Source organism: Nicotiana tabacum, chromosome 14 (genome assembly GCF_000715075.1).
Source record: "Nicotiana tabacum cultivar K326 chromosome 14, ASM71507v2, whole genome shotgun sequence".
In the NCBI taxonomy this organism is placed as follows: domain Eukaryota; kingdom Viridiplantae; phylum Streptophyta; class Magnoliopsida; order Solanales; family Solanaceae; genus Nicotiana; species Nicotiana tabacum.
Window position 1 is genome coordinate 109331381 of NC_134093.1, and position 20416 is coordinate 109351796.

Below are 20416 nucleotides of genomic sequence, written 5' to 3' on the forward strand. Positions count from 1 at the left end.
GGACAGGTTGACCAAGTCAGCACATTTCATTCCAGCGGAAGTTACCTATTCTTCAGAGAGGTTAGCTGAAATTTACATTCGTGAGATTGTCCGCCTACACGGTGTGCCCGTGTCTATTATTTCAGATTGAGGTACGCAATTTACCTCACACTTCTGGAGGGCTTTACAGCGTGAGTTAGGCACGCGGGTTGAGTTGAGTATAACATTTCATCCACAGACAGACGGACAGTCAGAGCACACCATTCAGATATTGGAAGATATGCTTCACGCTTATGTTATAGACTTTGGAGGTTCTTGGGATCAGTTCTTGCCACATGCGGAGTTTGCTTATAATAATAGCTACCAGTCTAGCATTCAGATGGCTCCATATGAGGCATTATATGGAAGGCGATGTCATTCGCCAGTTGGATGCTTTGAACCGGGAGAGGCTCGGTTGTTGGGTACCGATTTGGTACAGGATGCCTTGGATAAGGTCAAAATTATTCAGGATCGACTTCGTACGGCTCAGTCTAGGCAAAAGAGTTATGTCGACCGTAAAGTTCGTGATATTGCATTCATGGTTGGAGAAAGAATATTGCTCCGGGTTTCACCTATGAAAGGTGTAATGAGGTTCGGAAAGAAGGGCAAGTTGAGCCCTAGGTATATCGGACCCTTTGAAATTCTTGAAAGGGCGGGTGAAGTAGCCTACAGGCTTATTACCACCTAGTTTATCAGCGGTTCATCCGGTGTTCCATCTGTCTATACTCCTGAAATATCAGGGTGATCCGTCCCATGTGTTAGATTTCAACTCAGTCCAATTGGACAAAGATTTGACTTACGGGGAGGAGCCGGTGGCTATTCTAGCCCGGCAGGTCCGACAGTTGAGGTCTAAGAGTTATCCTTCAGTTTGGGGGCAATGGAGAGGTCAGCCGTTAGAGGTATCTACCTGGGAGTCCGAGTCGGACATGCGGAATAAATATCCACACCTTTTCTCCAGCTCAGGTACTTTTTCTAAATCCGTTCGAGGACGAACGTTTGTTTTAGAGGTGGAGAATGTGATGACCCAAAATGTCATATTTATATTTAATAAGTAATTTGGTGTTCTAATATCTCGAAAAGCACCATTTATCATTCTTCGACTTGCGTGCGTAGTCCGTAAAATTTTTAGGAAAGTTTTCATGTGAAAAATGGATTAAAATGTGAAATAGAGCTTTAAAACTCAATAGAGTTGACTTTGGTCAACATTTTTAGCAAACGGACCCAGATCAGTATTTTGACAGTTCTGGTAGCTCCGTATCGTGATTTGGGCTTTGGGCGTATGCCCGAAATTTAATTTGGAGGTTCCTAGCTCAAGTTATGACCATTTACCGGAACTAGCAATTTAAAGGCTAAAGATTTTCAAGTTTGACCACGGGGTTGACTTTTTGATATCGGAGCCGGAATCCGATTCTGGAAATTTGAAAAGCTCTTTTATGTCATTTATGACTTATGTGCCAAATTTAAAGTCATTCAGGATTCATTTAATATATTTTGGCACGAGATTTGCAAATTAAAAAGTTTAAAACTCAAAGTCCGAATTGGGATGTGAATTGTAATTTGATGTTGTTTGACGTGAAGTGAAACCCCAAGTAAGTCCGTATTAAGTTTATGGACTTGTTGGAATATTCGAACGAGATCCCGAGTGGCTCAGATGAGTTTCGGACGAGCCATAGAGCAATTGGAACCTGCTGCCCAGTGCTGGTTCCGGTGTGTCGCACCTGCGATATTTTGTGAGCAGGTGTGTGGTCGCTCCTGCGAAATTCCAGTCACTTCTACGACTTTGGTCAGCCTTGCCGAGCTCCGCTTCTGCGGAAAAATGAGCGCGGGTGCGAAGCCGCATCCGCGATGGACGAGCCGCTTCTGCGAAGAAGATCGCTTCTGCGGTCACTGATGCGCTTATGCGATGTCGCAGGTGCAACATTTTGGGCGCAGATGCGGCCACTGGTCAAGCTGCCTTGTTACGCAAATGTGAGGCTGCAGGTGCGATAATATAGCCCGCAGACGCAAAAATGCTGGGCAGAATACATAAAATCGGGTCTTAGCCATTTTTATTCATTTTTGAGTTTCAAGTCTCGGATTTAGGAGATTTCAAGGAGGATTTTCACGACTTTGAATTGGTTAAGTGCCCTATAACCAAAAGTGATTATGTTTCACAAATCCATGTCTATATTCATCATTTATTTCGTGTTTAGATGCAAAAAAAATTAGATTTTTATAAAATCTTTCAAACATGAAAAGTTAAGATTTGAAGGTCCATTTGATATCGGAATTGGACAATTTTTGTAAGGTTGAAGTCGTAGCGGAACGGGTGTTCGGATTTCGCAAGTTTTTTCGGAATTTGAGACATGGGTCCCACGATCAAATATTTTAATGAATTTCGGATTTTTATCCGAAAAATTTATAAATTCATATGGAATTAATTCCTATGATTAGTATTGAGTGTATCGAATTGTTTGTGAATAGATTTGAAACTTTCGGAGATAAATTTAAAAGAAAAGGCTATAGTTGAATAATTGATTAGAATTTGCAAATTGAGGCAAGTGTCGTGGTTAACCTTGACTTGAGGGAATAGAACCATTAAAATATTTGTTATGTGAAATGCATGTGAACGACGTATAGGCGAGGTGACGAGTGTCTATACGTCGTCAAATAATTGTTTGCATAATTACTTAAAAATCATAAATAGTTTTAAATTATGAATTAATTATTATAATAATTGTTTCTCTCTATTCTTTGTCAAATATTAATTCTTGAATTCCTGCATTAATTGTTACATGCTATTTGAATTATGTGCCTTAATTGTTATTTGACATTTAGCATATTAAATATTAAACTGGATATTTTCTCTCTGATTTCTATAATAATTTGCTATTTGCCTTTGTTTGTTTCATAATTAAATCATAATTATTGTATGCTTGTTGTCTTATAATTTTATATTAATTATTGTATTTATTAGGAAAATTCTTCTATAAGAATTGATAAAATAAATATGTTGGAGGAGCGGGTTGCACGCTGCAATATGATCGATTATAATGAATATATTGGAGGATCAGGTTGCACGCCGCAACAGAATTAATTATAATGAATATATTAGAGGATCGAGTTGCACGCCGCAACAGACTTATTAAAAGTCTATATTGGAGGATCGATTTGCACGCTGCAACAGACTTATTAAAAGTTCATAATTGAGGATCGGGTTGCACGCCGCAACAGACTTATTAAAAGTCCATATTGGAGGATCGGGTTGCACGCCGCAACAGACTTATTTAAAAGTCGACATACGTATATATATATATATATATATATTGGGGCATCGGGATGCACGCCGCAACAGACTTGATTAAAATGAATATATTGTGAGAGCGGGTTGCACGCTGCAACAGAATTGAATGTAAATATATTGTGAGAGCGGATTGCACGCTGCAATAAATTGAATGTGAATATATTGTGAGAGCAGGTTGTACGCTGCAACAATTAACAGAATTGAATGTAAATATATTGTGAGAGCGGGTTGCACGTTGCAACAGAATTGAATTTGAATATATTGTGAGAGCGGGTTGCACGGTGCAACAGAATTGAATGTGAATGTATTGTGAGAACGGGTTGCACGCTGCAATAGAATTGATGGAAATAATAATTGGTTATGACTGCTGAGCTTGTTTCAATTATTATAAACCAGTTACCTGATTTATTTCTATTATTGTTGTTGTTACTAATATTGCGTACAGGAAATGTAAGTGACCCGCCTTAACCTCATCCCTACTTCGTCGAGGTTAGGCTCAGCACTTACCAGTACATGGGGTCGGTTGTACTGATACTACACTCTACACTTCTTGTGCAGATTTCTTAGTTGGTCCCAGCGGCGTGCCATAGACTTGCTCGGATTTCAGCTATTCGAAGGAGACTTGAGGTATAACTGCATGGCATCCGCAGTTCCGAAGTCCCTTTCTATTTTACTTTAGCTGTATTTTTTTTTTCAGACAGCTTTATTTTATTCAGACCTTTATTTGTATTATTCTAGAAGCTCGTGTACTTGTGACACCAATTCTTGGATAGTATTTAGACACCGTTATTTTTATGGATTATTTCACTATGTTTCAAACTTTGCTTCCGCTTTTGTTTTCTTGATTATTAATAATTTAAAAATAGTTTAAAAATTAGTTAATATTATTCTAACATTGGCTTGCCTAGCAAGTGAAATGTTAGGCGCCATCACGATCCGAAGGAGGGAATTTCGGATCGTGACAAAAAGGATAGAGAGAGAAATATATATATATTTTAAAAAAGAAACTCTCACCATAAACAAATAGAGTTCCCTTTCCCATTCAAACCATGAGGGAATATTGTTTCCCAACCTTTAAAGGTTAAGGGAGTATAGTAAATTTTACTCGAATAAAAAGTTATAACTAATTATATACACCACACAGTCACTTAGAAGCATTTACAAATAATCCTTTATAAAACTAGGATTTGTAATCTAACATATTGTTATGGAAAATTCTCAGCTAAACCCGCGGCCGCTACCTTTTGGGTGCGTACTGGATAACTTTCTCACTGTTTAATAGCTCGCAAATCACACACAAGATATAAAATAATTATTAATTTAAATACAATGATTGTTTTGATTTTTATTTTCTTATTTTATCATGTTGTTAATTCCATTATTATATAACGATGAAAAGACCCCTTTTTATAACGACCGATTTTGTGCATATTGTGATCACGTCGTTATATTATTATTTTTCTTGTCTTGACCTTACTATAATTTTATCTTATTTTTTACGTTACATTTTTAAATAATTATTTTACCCCACACTTTACTTTTTCTTTATAATATTATGCGTTTATTCATTAAATTGTTGGTGTATGACATTATGAAATAACAAAAAATAATGCAATATATTCAAATTATATTCAGTAAATAGTACAGTAAAATATTATATAATATATGACACATTAAAAAATGATATATAACAATCATTCATACAAGATGTTAAACCAACATAGATTACCTATTTTAACATATAGAGATAATTTAATAGTGTAAAAAATATTTATCACGTCGTTTATGTAAATTAAACGAAAAGAACTCTAACTAGTAGAGTAAAATGTCGTAGTCATGTAGCTATAGTCTAAGAACAATAGCTAATGAGTAGGTGTATCTTGTGAAGGCTTCCTCCTCCTAAATGTTTCAAATACTTTTGATTGAATTTCAATTTAAGAAATTTTGTCGTTTATTCTTTAAATATTTTTTATTTACGAAATTGAATGAGAGTGATATGTGTCATTATATATTGTCGGCCAAGTAATTTAGTAAACCTGGCAATGCATTTTTGGGAGTTTTGGAACCATTAAATAATTTTATTACCATTTTTTTGGTAATAAAATTCTTTTATCTACCAAAAAAAATCTATTTTTACTCTATTTACCCAATATAACTTAAGATAGACATAGTGAATTCAATTGAACACCTTAATTGCATGTGGCTCCGGCACTGCTTCTACGCAATCTGAATCTGATAGATATTCTGTCACTGAAAAATTGTCAAAATTCAAAATTTTCATTACTTTTTCGACGAAATTTTCTATTAAATATCCAGTATTTATTTTTTCTTGTAGCGCCATACGAACTCCATATTTTGTGGACTTATTGCTTATGTTTGGCGTAACTAGTAAAATTGTTGTCATGTAACCAGGATGTCACGAGTTCGAGCCGTGAAAAGAACCTCTTGCAGAAATGCAGGGTAAGTCTGCATACGATAGACCCTTGTAGTTCAGTCCTTCCCCGGACCCGCGCATAGCGGGAGCTTAGTACACCGGACTATTTTTTTTATCGCTTATGTTTAGAGAATTTAAGGCCGAGTAATTTAGAAAAACAAAATTGAGAATTGATTGGTAAAAGTCCTTAGTTTGGCCTATGAACCTAGAGTATATTTTACCTATAGTTATAATATGTGAACTGATTAAATCATTTTTCAATTTACTTTAAAAAAAAATACTTCTTTCATTTTTGGAGTTTTCTCTTTTTTGCAAGACTAAAGATCCTCTTTCAAACTTTTAGTACATAATGATAGCTTCTCCCGTCATGAGAACAAGAGCAGAACTATCTTCTACGGATTCGATTGAACTCAATAGCTTTAGTTCAAACCTTATATACAAAATTAGTTTCAAAATACAATTACTAATACATGATATCGTTATCCTGAAATTTAAAATCCATAAAATAGTCCAAACTCTCTAATGTAGGTCGGCTATATTCCATAAGTCATGACTTCTATATATGAACACCAAAAAGTAGACCCTCGTGTCTAGTCAAATATGATTTTTGTCACGATCCAAAATTCGCATGCTGTGATGGCGCCTATTTTAATACTATGCAAACCGATAACCTCAATAAAACACTATAATCTTTTAAGTTTGAAAACATAATATTTAAATTAATAAAAAGTCCCGCAAAATACTGATACAAAAACTCCCAAAATCCGGTGTCACTGAGTACATAAGCATCTAAATTATAACACAGTCTGACTGATAAAAATACTATCTGAAAATATAGGACAACACAAATAACTGAAAGGGAAGAGAGTCAAGGTCTGCAGACGCCAAACAGCTACCTCGATAGTCTCCAACAGGTAAATTTCCAAATCTAGCAACCACTGTATGTGGATGTACCTGAATCTGCACACGTAGTACAGGGTTTAGTGTGAGTATAACCAACTCAATAAGTATCGCAAATAAACAGGGCAAGGTAAAAGAAGCTTAATTTGTTGAATTCACTAGTTAAATCAGTACAACCATATCCTGCTCAACAGTATTATGGCATGTAGGGCAAAGAAATCAAGTAAATCAGATAATGATAAAAACAATAATACAAGTTTCCCACATTGCAGGGACAACTCACGTGTTCCACAGACAACTCACGTGCTAATAATAGAATTTTCACGAATAACTCATGTGCAATACGGACAACTCACATGTCAATAATCTCAATATATGGATCCGCACGGACAACTCACATGCCAAAGTATCAATATATGGATCCGCACGGACACTCATGTGTTGCACAGATAACTCACGTGTCACAGTATCATACAATAGCAATAAAGCAAGGGTACATGTATATAATGAATGAAATAAGATTTTCTTCTCCCCGGACTGGTATAAATAACATGTTAAAGTGTAGGCCTATGCAAAATGTACTAATCATAACTAATCCAGGAATTTCATCAATGAAAAACATTTATCAAGTTTGTTACGGGATTTAAACCTCTGAGTAAACACATCATGGTTTATTTAAATCACATAAATTGTTACCACATGTTAGATATCGAAGCTCAAAGCTTAGTAGTCATTTATGGCCATATAGGAGTCCGAGCACATTCCAAACATAAATACACAACACCAGTGCCCGCACATGGGACCATCCCCATACATGTGCTCACTCAAAAGCACATGGCTATCACAAATGATATAACGGACCTATGAAAATTTTCAGAACTGGATTCCGACCCCGATAAAAATAAAGTCAACTCCCGGTCAAACTTCCAAACCTTCCATTTCCTAATTTCGCCATTTCAAAACAAAATTAACTATGGACTTCCAAATAATTTTCTGGACACAATCCTAATTCCAAAATTATCATACGGAGCTATTGGAATTATCAAAACTTTATTCCGTAGTCGTTTACCCATAAGTAACATCCGGTCAACCTTTTCAGCTTAAGTTTTCATTCTTGAGACTAAGTGTCTCAATTCATTCTGAAACCTCACCGAACCCGAACCAACTACCCTGACAAGTCACATAACAACTGTAAAAGCAAAAGATGAGCAGTAAATGTGGGAACGGGACTGTAATATTCAAAATGACTGGCTGGGTCATTACATTCTCCCCCTCTTAAATAAATATTCGTCCTCAAAAGGGTTTAGAATCATACTTGGAGCCTCAAATAGGTGTGGATACTTGCTCCACATCTCCCGCTCAGTCTGCCAAGTAGCTTCTCTGAATGGCTGGCCTCTCCACTACACTTTTACTGAAACTATATTCTTTGATCTCAATTTTCGAACTTGCCAGTCCAAAATAGCCACCGGCTCTACATCATAAGTCAAAATACTATTCAACTGAACCATACTGAAATCCAAAACATGAAACGGATCTCCGACATAGATCCGGAGTATGGATACATAAAACACTAGATGAATACCCAATAGACTAGGCGGCAATGCAAGTTCATAAGACACATCTCCAATCCTTTTAAGTATTTCAAAAGGCCCAATATACCGAGGACTCAACTTTCCCTTATTCCCGAACCTCATAACACCTTTCATAGGCAAAAATCGGAGTAGTACCTTCTCTCCTACCATGTAAGCAACATCGCGAACCTTCTAGTCGGCATAACTCTTCTGTCTAGATTGTGCCGTGCGAATTCATTCCTGAATCAATTTAACCTTTTCCAAAGCATCCTGAACTAAATCAATACCTAATAGCCTAGCCTCACCCGTCTCAAACAAACCCACCAGATATCGACACCGTCCTCCATACAAAGCCTCATACGGATCAATCTGAATGCTCGATTGGTAGCTGTTGTTATAGGCAAACTCTACAAATGGCAGAAACTGATCCCAAGAACCCCCGAAATCTATAACACAATCACGTAGCATATTTTTCAATATCTGAATAGTGCGCTCGGACTGTCCGTCTATCTGAGGGTGAAATATTGTACTCAACTGAACCTATGTGCCTAACTCTCGCTGCACTGCTCTCCAAATCTATGATGTGAACTGCGTGTCCCGATCTGAAATGATGGACAATGGCACACAATATAGGTGAACAATCTCGCGGATATAAATCTCAGCCAACCACTCTGAAAAAATAAGTAGTACCGAATGGAATAAAATGTGCGGACTTGGTTAACCGATCCAAAATCACTCAAATAGCATCAACTTTCTCGAAGTCTGTGGGAGTCCAACTACGAAGTCCATGGTAATATGCTCCCACTTCCACTCTGGAATTTCAAGTCTCTGAAACAATCCGTCTGGTCTCTGATATTTGTAGTTTACCTGCTGACAATTTAAACACCAACCTACAAACCCCACTATATCTTTCTTCGTCTTTCTCTACCAATAGTGTTGTCTCAAGTCCTGATACATCTTTGCAGCAACCGGATGAATGGAATACCGCTAATTGTGGGCCTCCTCAAGAATCAACTCCTGCAGTCCATCTACATTTGGCACACAAATCTGACCCTACATTCTCAACATCCCATCATCTCCAATAGTAACATCTTTGGCATCGCCGTGCTGAACTGTGTCCTTCAGGACAAGCAAATGGTGATCATCATACTGGAGCTCTCTGATGCGGTCATATAAAGAAGACTGAGAAACCATACAAGCTAGAACCCGACTGGGATTCGAAATATCTAATCTCACGAACTGGTTAGCCAAGGTCTGAATATCAACTGCAAAAGGCCTCTCACCAAAGGAATGAATGCAAGGCTACCCATATTCACCGCCTTCCTACCCAAGGCATCACCACATTGGCCTTTCCGGGATGATACATAATAGTAATATCATAGTCTTTTAGCAACTCCAACCATATTCGCTGTCTCAAATTTAGATCTTTTTGTTTTAGCAAGTACTGGAGACTCCGATGATCTGTAAATACTTCACAAGACACACCGTAGAGGTAGTGCCTCCAAATCCTTAATGCATGAACAATGGCTACCAACTCTAAATCATGAACATAGTAGTTCTTTTCATGTGGCTTCAACTGGTGCGAAGCATAAGCAATCACTCTACCCTCCTGCATTAAGACACACCCAATACCAATCTGAGAAGCATCACAATACACTGTATAAGAGCCTGAAGCTAAAGGCAAAACTAGAACTGGAGTTGTAGTCAAGGCAGTCTTGAGCTTCTGGAAGCTCTCTTCACACTCATCCGACCACCTGAATGGAGCACCCTTCTGGGTCAATTTAGTCAAGGGCGATGCAATAGATGAGAAGCCCTTCACAAAGTGACGATAATACCCGGCCAAGCCTAGAAAACTCTGAATCTCAGTAGTTGAAGATGGCCTGAGCCAACTATGAACTACCTCTATCTTCTTCGGATCTACCTGAATCCCCTCACTGGACACCACGTGCCCTAAGAACGCCACCAAACTAAGCCAAAACTCATACTTGGAGAACTTGGCATAAAGTTTCTCCTATCTCAACCTTTGTAATACAATACCCAAGTGTTGTGCATGCTCCTCCTGGCTATGTGAGTATACCAGGATATCATCAATAAATACTACGACTAATGAATCAAGATATGGCTGGAATATACTATTCATCAAGTGTGTGAACGCTGCTGGGGCATTGGTCAGCCCAAAAGACATCACAAGAAATTCATAGTGACCATAGCGGGTCCTAAATGCCGTACAAAATCAATAGTAGGAGTGTGTCACACCCCAACCTTGGGGAGCGCGACCGGCACTCAACCGAGATACCCCATCCGAGCAAGCCTGTACAATACCTTCTACCCAACTCGCCCATGAATAAATAGAATATACATTTATATTATTAATTAAACATTAATAGGTCATGTGAATAACACCAGTTCACTTCCATTACGTGATTAACAAGTCCCCAAAACAGTACACTATAGATTCGTAGTTAAAGTGGGACAGATGTTACAATTACAATAAGTTTAGTTCAACCGTCCCAAAACAGGATACAACCCACACTATGTCTACGGAGCCTCTAACAGAAACAGAAGAGTGCTATGACAGTATCGGCAACAAGGCCCCGGCTATACCTCAAAAGACTATGTATATGGAACAAGAGATACTGGACCCCGAAATGAAGTGGGACTCACCGAGTCAGCTGAGGAGAGGGTATGCTACTATCACTGATCAATAGCACCTACTATGGAACCACCTGCATCCATTAAAGATGCAATGCCCCCGAAAAAAGGGACGTCAGTACATGTCGAATAGTACTAATATGAAAACCAAACACATATGCAAGGACTTGAAAATACAACACGAATATGATGAATAATTGTAACAATGAAAGGCTTAGTTAGCCGTTAAGGCCATAGCAAATTTATTAAGAGCTTTCAATAACATTTATAAATTCTTAAATCAGGGATCCTCTATAACTACCTTTACACAAAGCGGCCATGCCACCTCACCCCAATGTATGCGGGTGGAAGTGCAATCACAATACCAGAAACTCTACACAAAGCGGCCCTGCCGCCTCACCCAATATATGCAGGTGGAGGTGTATTCACAATGCCACAAACTCTACACAAAGCGGCACTGCTGCCTTACCCCGATGTATGTGGGTGGAGGTGTATTCACAGTACCACAACGCTATACAAAGGGGCTCTGCTGCCTCACCCCAATGTATGCGGGTGGAGGTGTATTCACAATGCCACATTTCGAATTCCCAAAATAATAATAGTTTGTACAAAAGAGTTCTCTTTTAAATCAATCATCTGACACCTTTGGCCTTAGCAAGTGTAAGTTCATAAGGTTTCATCATATGAGAAATAAGCGTTTAATCACATTTATTTCATATAAGATCTTCTTCCCAAAAGGGGAATGGCATAATTAACTCAAAAATGGAGAATCATCAACACACGAGTGTTCTAACACGTTATGCCAATCGAGAATCAATTTTAATAGTTTGAATACCCCGCATCAATAGCGTTTCAAGTTCGACTACACATGATAGAACTTTACAAGGATTCGGGAATTCTGATACTAGAAGAAGAGTTTATCCTTCATACCTCGCTTTGAGCTTTCCTTAATTCACTACACAGTTCCGAAAATCCTAGCAACTTCGATCTATTTAGAGACATAACAAAATTAAATACAAATTAGGAAGATATTTATGGTTTCAGCTCATTTAAATATTTTATCAAACACTAGGTGTGAGAATTTGATTACACAGTTCTTCCACAAGATTTCCTTCACTCCACAACTAATTCAATACCAAGAGTTTACCTACTAGTTCAATTACCTCCCCACCATCCTCATACCTACATGCATGCATAAATAACAACTCTCATACCCAAGAATCATACTCCTAATTTCCCATCTTTTACCTAAACTGGAAATTGAAGACTAGGGTTAGAACCTTACCTCTTGGATGAAGACCTTGTGAGATTTCATTGCGAATTCTCCAAATCTTGAGGAAGGATTGATGAACAATTAGCCTAGGGTTTCCTCCTCTCTCTCTCTCTCTCTCTCTCTCTCTCTCTCTCTCTCTCTCTCTCTCTCTCTCTCTCTCTCTCTCTCTCTCTAGAACACTCTCCCTTCTCTTTAAAATATTAGATTTCTTCCTTCAAAACGAGCCCCAAGGGCTTTTAATCAAAATAGGGTCGGGTAAAAAAATTAGTAAAATGAAGCCCCGACACAGATCTGCGACCGCATAACGTTTCTGCGGTTCGCATAATGGCCTTCAGGAACTGGGCACTCATGCCTCACTCTGCGAACGATCTGCGGTCCGCAGATCTATTCTGCGGTTGCATAATACGTCGCAGAACTACCCTCCAGAATTATTTTATGTTGGGTCTGTGATGGGTTATGCGGCCCGCAAAATGATTATGCGGCCGCATAATAGTCCAAACATTTTCCCAGATTTCTGCCTCAGTCTATGGCAGATCTGCGGTTCGCAGATCAGTTCTGCGACAGTAGAATGGGCTGCAGAAATGTCGTGCACTTCCAAAATATTTCTTCAACTCCCTAACGCATTGTTCAACCCATAAAGTCCGAACATCATCAACGCTTAAGTCTACTTCGGCATCACAAAACCCCAAGCTTGGGGTAAATTTTTATGTGGCCTTACAGAGTGTCTGCCTCAACATCTCTACAAAGGCCAAATTTGACAAACATCACTTTCCAACCATCTGTTGGGCCTTCAAATAAGAAATTACCCTACTGGGAAAATAATCTAGAGAACCTCTCCACTCAACCCTTGGTAACTCCGGTATCGCCAATATCACGGTTTTTGCGTGACAGACCAAATTGCATGACATAGAGACAACCAATCCATACCCAAGATTACATCGAAATCAACCATACTAAGCAATAAGAGATCAACTCTAGTCTCCAGTCCCCCAATAGTCACTACACATGACCGATATACACGGTCTACAACATTAGGATTGCCCACCGGCGTAGAAACATGAACATGTGAAACTAAGAACTCAGGAGGCATATCCATATAACGAGCAAAATATGATGATATATACGAATATGTGGAACTAGGGTCAAATAATATATAATCTTCCCTTGGCACACCAAGACAATACATGTGATCACTGCATTGGAAGCAACGACATCTGGCATGGCAGGAATAGCATAGAATCGGGCCTGACCGCTACCTGATCGGCCTCCCCCTCTTGGGCGACCCCTAGCTGCCTGAGCCCCTCCCTGAGATGGCTGGATTGGTGGTGAAACTGCTGGTGATTGTACCATTGGACGAGAACTCTACTGTGGAGTCCCGCTCAAAAATCCAAGGCAATCTCTCTTAATATGACCCAAGTCCCCGCACTCGAAACAACCCATCCTCCGATAGAGCTGCTGCTCCTAATAACCCGAGGCACTGCCTATGGAAACATGAGCAGACGAGGCATGGTGAGAAATATGCACTGGTAGTGCACTGAATGAGGATTGCTTGAGCGAGCACTATAAGAACAGTGGTTGTCTTATGCACCACGCTGGGCTGAACGAGCCATCTGAGCAGGCCTATAAGGATGGCCCCTGTAGTGGTAGGGCTGTCCCCTAGAATGAAAACCATTGGTATTACCCGGACCACGAGACCTCTTGGCTTCCCTCTCCTCACGCTCCTAAATACGAACTATCTCTAGCTGCCGAGCAGTATTAACCACCTCATCGAATTTAGCACCCGCTACATTCCCCAAAGTCATAGCAAAACGGAACTGCTGGTTAAGGCTATTAATGAACCTACTAATCTTCTCCATCTCAGTGGGAACCAACCAAACTGCATGACGAGCCAATTCTGAAAATCGCATCTCATATGGGGTCAATGACATGTCCTCCTAATGTAAATGCTTGAACTGCATGCGCAGTTCCTCTTTGCGGGTCTATGGCACACACTTCTCCAAGAATAATACGGAGAACTCATGCCATGATAGTGGTGATGCACCACTATCTTAAGGTTGCCCCGGTCAGCTGAAAAGTAGTAAATGAGACCCCCACTGGTCTCTAGAATACCCGCTGTATGAAGAATCCGCTGGCATATGTCCAAGAAATCCTAAGCATCCTCTGACTCAGTTCCACTTAAATGATGGAGGACGAAGCCTCCCAAACCTCTCTAGTCTCTTCTGCCCTCATCATTCATAATAAGACCCACCTGGGCTTGAGCAGCTATAACCGGCTGGACTGGTAGTTCCCCCAGTATCTGAAGTCTCTGCACTACCTACTCTGGAGTACGGGCGACAAGGGCATGAGTACCTCCCTCGGCCTGAGAAGTGGTTGGTGCGGCTTGAGCCGAAACCACCTGAGCAAGACCAGTGCAAACTGTCAATATGTGGGCTAAAGCCTCCTGAAGGCCTGGAATCACAATAGGCATAGATGGTGCCTGAGCTGGTTCCGTTGGCTCAACTATATCTGGAACCTGCTCCTGAGCTGGAGCAACTGATGGTTCTACAGGTGCAGCTCTAACTATTGTACGAGCTACACCTAGGCTTCTACCATGGCCCCGACCTCTCGTGGCCCTAACCGGTGGCACTGGTGGCTGACCGTCCGATCCGGTAGTACTTGTCCTCACTATCTGTGAGAGAATAGAATAACATAAATTTAGTTCCCGTAATCAACAAATTCGCATGATAGAATACAAGAAAGTGAAATTTTCCTAAGGGTTCGACAACCTTTCAAAGATAAGTACAAACGTCTCCATACCTATCCGCAAGAATCTACTAAACCTACCCATGACTTGTTAGACCTATGTAACCTAGGCTCTGATACCAACCTGTCACGACCCAGAATTCGCATGTCGTGATGGCGCATATCTCAATACTAGGGAAGCCAATAACCTCAATAAAATACTATAATCTTTTAAGTTTGAAAATATAATATTTAAATTTAATAGAAAATCCCGCAAATACGGATACAAATACACTCCCAAAATCCGGTGTCACTGAGTACATGAGCATCTAAATAACAACACAGTCTGACTAGGGGTGTTCAAAACCAAACCGAAATCGAAAATCGAACCGAAACTGAAGCTTAATGGCTTATTGGTATCGGTTTAATTGTTTAACGGACGGGGAACGGATTGAATTATTTTTATTAACGGCTTATCGGTTTGGGGGCGGATTATTCAATTTTCTTAACGGATAATCCGTTAACCGTTAAGATATATATATATATATATATATATATATATATATATTAAAGATCAAAAACCCTTCCACTTCTTCCAGTACTCTATCTCTAAGTTCTAACGCCCAATTCCTAAATAATCAGAATCCTTACGTACTATGCATCAGAAGATCCCAGGCTTGGCTTAGCTTAGCTTATTCTCCCACCCTATAACAAGATTGTTTAAGTTGATGTCTGTGGTTCACCTCTGCTTTTTATTTTTTAAAACTAATGCATGTTGTTTATGTTTAATAGAAGAACAACAGTGTTGTGCCATATCTTTTTTCACTCTACAACACATGACACTACATCATTCTTATGTAGGCGTTAAAAGACATGTATGTCTGGACTCAATGTATAATTTCCTATTCTGAATTTGTATGTTAGACGGTCAGCAAATAATTAATACACGCAATATAGATTGAATTAGGCCGACAAACCGCCCAATAATCGCCCGAGAAGAGCTAAACCGATACCAATCCGCCCGATATCTTATCGGGTGGCTAGCGGATTAATACATTTAAAAATCGATAACCGTTAAGCCAAACCGTTAAGACTAATTAACCGCCCAATCCGCCTGATAAGTAGCCCTAAGTCTGACTGATAAAAATACTGTTTAAAAATATAGGACATCACAAATAACTGAAGGGGAAGAGAGTCAAAGTCTGCTGACGCCAAGCAGCTACCTCGATAGTCTCCAACAAGTAAATTCCCAAATCTAGCAACCGTCGTATCCGGAAGTACCTGGATCTGCACACGAGGTGCAGGGTGTAGTGTGAGCACAACCAACTCAATAAGTATCGCAAATAAACAAGTCAAGGTAAAAGAAGCTTAATTTATTGAATTCACTAGTTAAATCAGTACAAACATATCATGCTCAATAGTATTATGACATGTAGGGGAAAGAAGGCAAGTAAATCACATAATGATAAAAACAAATACGAGTTTCCCACATTGCACGGACAACTCACGTGCTAACAATAGAATCTGTACGGACAACTCACGTGTCAATAATCTCAATATTTGAATCCGCACGGACAACTCACATATCAAAGTATCAATATATGGATCCGCACGGATAACTCACGTGTTGTACGGATAACTCACGTGTCACAGTATCATACAGCAATAAAGCAAGGGTACAAGTATATAATGAATGAAATAAGATTTTCTTCTCCCCGGACTGGTATAAATAACATGCTAAAGTGTAAGCTTGTGCAAAATATACTACCATAACTAATCCGGGGATTTCATCAATGAAAAACATTTATCAAGTTTGTTTTGGGATTTAAATCTCTGAGTAAACACATCATGGTTTACTTAAATCACATAAATTGTTACCACATGTTAGATATCGAAGCTCGAAGCTTAGCAGTCATTTCTGGGCTTATAGGAACCCGATCACAATCCAAACATAAATACCCAACCCCCGTGCCCGCACATGGGACCATCCCCACACATGTGCGCACCCAAAAGCACGTGGCTATCACAACAATTCAGGCAATTTGTGCTTCAACCGAGTTTAAATACGATACTTACCTCAAGCAACTCGAATCACTTCGCTAGCAAGCCATAGCCTCGCGAATCGGCCTTCTAACGCCTCGAATCTAGTCACAATAATTCGATACAGTCAACACAAATTATAAGAATCAATTCCATATGAAAATACTAAATTTTTCCAACAAAATCCAAAATTCAACTCAAAATCATCAATGGGGCCCACGTCTCAGAACTCGACAAAACTTACAAAATATGAACGCCCATTCAACCACGAGTCCAACCATACCAAATTTACCAGATTCTGACATCAACTCGACCTCCAAATCTTAAATTCTTATTTTGAAATCCTTAGGCCCAAATCCTCGAATTTCACCTTAAAAATATGTAATCTAGTCGAAATACTCAATGATAATTCAATATTATTGACTAAAAATGATCACTAGTGACTTACCTCAAGTTTTTCCGTGAATTCTCTCAGAAAAATCGCCCCAAACCGTGTTTTGAAATGTCCAAAAATGAGAAAATCTCAGACCCCTCTGGTTTTGTAGCCTAACCAGCATTTTCGCTTCTGCAAAATAATTAACCACAAATGAAGTTCCGCTTTTGCGGAAAATCTACCACTTTTGCGGTTTTGCCAAGGCTGCATTGCCTTCGCTTCTGCGATCGCCTTTTCGCTTCTGTAGACTCGCTTCTGTGAGACGCAGTTCGCTTCTGCGGTCTCCAGCACACCTGCGATTTCTTGTCCGCATCTGCGGTCACGTAGATGCGGAACTTTTCGCCGTACCTGCGGCCACTGCTCCCCTCTCCCGTTTTCATTTCTGCGCTATTATGCTCGCTTCTGCGAGCTCGCACCTGCGAGCCAAGTTCCGCAGGTGCGATTGCATGAGAAGGCGGAAAGTTTTTAGCTTTGTTTTAAGTCCAATTTCTATCCGTTAACCATCCGAAACTCACTCGAGGCTCTCAAAACCTCAACCAAATACACCAACAAGTCCTAAAATATGATACAAACTTAGTCGAGGCCTCACTCACATCAAACAACGCTAAAACCACGAATCGCATCCCAATTCAAGCCTAATGAAAACTAACGAATTCCAACTTCTACATTCGATGCCGAAACCTATCAAATCAAGTTCGATTGAGTTCAAATTTTGCACACAAGTCATAAATGACATAATGGACCTATAAACAAATTTTAGAACTGGATTTCAACCCCGATAACAATAAAGTTAACTCCCGGTCAAACTTCCAAACCTTACATTTCCTAATTTTGCCATTTCAAGCCAAAATCAACTACGGACTTTCAAATAATTTTTCGGACACACTCCTAAGTCCAAAATCATCATACAGAGCTATTGAGACTAAGTATCTCAATTCATTCCGAAACCTTACCGGACCCGAACCAACTACCCTGGCAAGTCACATAACAATTGTAAAGCACAAAATGAATAGTAAATGGGGGAACGAGACTGTAATACTCAAAACGATTGCTCGGTTCGTTATAATTTTTATGTAAATTAAAGACGATAAATTATTTCAATTTGCTGTACCAATAGGGAAGTACAAGCTCATCCTCAATAGTTTATTGCCTAGGCTTCGTGTGCCTTAATTGGCTAGATGATTGCAATTGTGAGAACTATCTATATTAATGTAGCACATGGTCACCACAAGGTTAGGGGTTAATTAGACCTAGGTGTTGACACATACTTAATACAATTAAAATAACGCAAAAAGGGGCAAAAATTCCATTGTACTATTTGTTTAGGGATACTTTTGCGACCCGTTAATAATTGAGCCTTTTTTCGCCCCATTTTTTATAAAATTAGCACATATTTGGCCTTGTAATTTGCGTAAGCTTCACTTTTGCCCTTTTTCACTAACGAAGCCACTAAAAAAAAGGGAGCAAAAGTGAACCTTTCGCAAACAAAGGAGCAAATATGTGGCAGTTTCTATAATGGCTGGGGCAAAACAAATATCGAACTACTAATGGAGAGCAAAAGTGTCCTAAGCGAATAGTAGAGGAGCAATTTTCGTCCTTTTTAACTCGGTTCCAGAGTAGGTAAGAGATTTTGCTAAAAACAATATTGAAAAAATGACACTGTATATTTTTGTATAAAATTTATATATATACATTCTGTATGTTATATACAAAAATTATATAAATTTTATATATTTTTTTGACTATCAAATATAAATAATTTATGACGCGGACTAAAAGTGGTAATACCCAAAAATATTTCAGCCTATTTGGCCCATAAAAAGAATCATGATCATACTTGATGCATTGTTGAGACCTAATATAGTTAAACATATATACTTTCTTTAAAAGTTTAAAATTTTATATGAAGTGATCAAACAATTTAGCACTAGGTAATTCTCCAAGATTGCTAGATCCCTCCCAAGAAAAATGATTACATAATAAATATTATGAAAATGCTCTTTGTTCAAGAGCCAAAAGGTTATTAGCCACACACGCACAAAAAAAAAGCCAAAAGTTTCATAAAACTCGTTAAAATTTTTATTTTTTTAACTTTAATTTGGATGGTGACATATACTCTTCCTCACTAGCAAAAATGGGGCTTACTTCTCCTAATAGTATTGAGTTTAACTTCTGTGTATAGTTTTTTACACCATTAGGTTAAATTAAAGCAAACTACAATAACAAATGTTTATAATAAGCTTAATTTGGTAATCAAGAAAATAAAGTAATTACTATAATAGGTAAAATATACTATTAGTGTCAAAACTTACATAATTAACATATGTTATTAAGCTAAATCTATTAGTATTACCTGAAGTTCTCACTACTCTCAGATAGTATCCTTATAATGACATCTCCCAAAGTTTTATCATTTTGAAAGAGAGAATCAAACAGTGTAATTACATATTGTATTCGAGCATTAACTTTGTACAATTAGTAATCATGAAAGTAGTAATCTTTAACTAACAAGGGTTGTGGTGGAGAGATAAGTACATATTCATCTTTAATTATTGGTCTCGGGTTCGAACCTTAGGTATGAAGTCGCGTTTGTTAGGGAGCATTACCCCCAATGTCAGATTTTCTGGCATGAATTCGGATTTAATCAGACTCCAACGAATACCGAACACCGTGTGAAAAAAACAAAAAGAAGAAGATAGGAATCTATAAATACTTATCTTCTAACATTTAATCTCTCACCAAAACTTGGACTTAGCCACATATCTAAAACTAGAAAACCGCTATGTTCCTAGCTACTCTTAGCACGTTGTTTTTTCTTGAATTGTACTTCTCTCATTTTAAAATGGTTTGTTGCACATAATTAAGCAACCATTAAAGTGGGAATTTAAGAATTACGTGGGAATATAGTGCAAGTACGTAGTGGGGGTCTAACAATTTGTGAATTTTTATGAGACTGTTGCAATAAAACAAATTATAATTATTACCTTGGCTAAGATTTTTAATTATAATTTTTTCTTTAAAGTATTTATTATGTAGTTTCTAAATACATAAATTCTATTTAAAATAATAAAGAATTACCGTCCAATTGCAC